Consider the following 1,039-nt stretch of genomic DNA (forward strand, 5'->3'; position numbering starts at 1 on the left):
GCAAGAAGGGGGATGATGTGTGCAGGTTTGTGCATGAACTGCAGTCGTCAGCGATTGACGAGCACTCGTAAAAGTGAACTGCAGGTAGTGGGTTGGTGGTAGTGGGTTGGTGGGTGGTGGTTGGGGCTTGGTAGGCAGGTGGTTGGTGGTGGGTTTGTTTGCTTGTTCAAAGCTTTCGTTTTCATGCGATAGTACATTTTTAATGAGTTATTTCGCTTGTGAGATGACATAATGGTGCCAACTGTTGATGATAGTTGTGTCGGCGGTGGTGGCGGTGGTGGCGGCAGTCGATATAAACAGCATGGACGATAACAATATTGCGATAACAAAGACAAAATGACTGCAACAGAACTATCAACAAAAAAAAACTGGAAAAATAATCACACACATCAACACACTCACACAAACACTTGCAATTACACACACAAACACATGCGCACACACACAACACACACAAACGCACATGTTAACTTACTGAACAACGTGGTGTTGCTGTCAATCAAGTAATTTTTGTTGCGAACGACTTCAACAATGACAACTTTTGTTGGTTGCTCTGCTTCGTATGAATACTGCGGTGGTGTGTGTTGAGTGTGTGGTGTGTGGGGTGTGTGGGGTGTGTGGGGTGTGTGTTGAGTGTGTGGTGTGGTGTGTGGAAAGTGGAGTGCGGAGGCATGCATGGAAAGTGAATGTATTCGATGCACGGAATCATGAGGTAGGTTGGTTAGTAGGTAGGTGGGTAGGTGGGTAGGTGGGTAGGTAGGTGGTAGGTAGGTAGGTAGGTAGGTAGGTAGGTGGGTAGGTAGGTAGGTATATGATTTTACTGTACCTACCCACCAACTATTATTACGATACCGATATTATAATACAAACGTTACGATATCAACATGACAAAAAAACATTACGACATTAATGTTACAAAGACATAAAGACATTAACATTACAAAAACATTACGACATTAAAACAACAACATAATGACGACAACATTACAACCGCCAGCGCTACTACAACACAACTACAACCAACATTACATTTTACGAG

The sequence above is a fragment of the Helobdella robusta genome (genome assembly GCF_000326865.2).
Source record: "Helobdella robusta unplaced genomic scaffold HELROscaffold_1648, whole genome shotgun sequence".
Taxonomy (NCBI): domain Eukaryota; kingdom Metazoa; phylum Annelida; class Clitellata; order Rhynchobdellida; family Glossiphoniidae; genus Helobdella; species Helobdella robusta.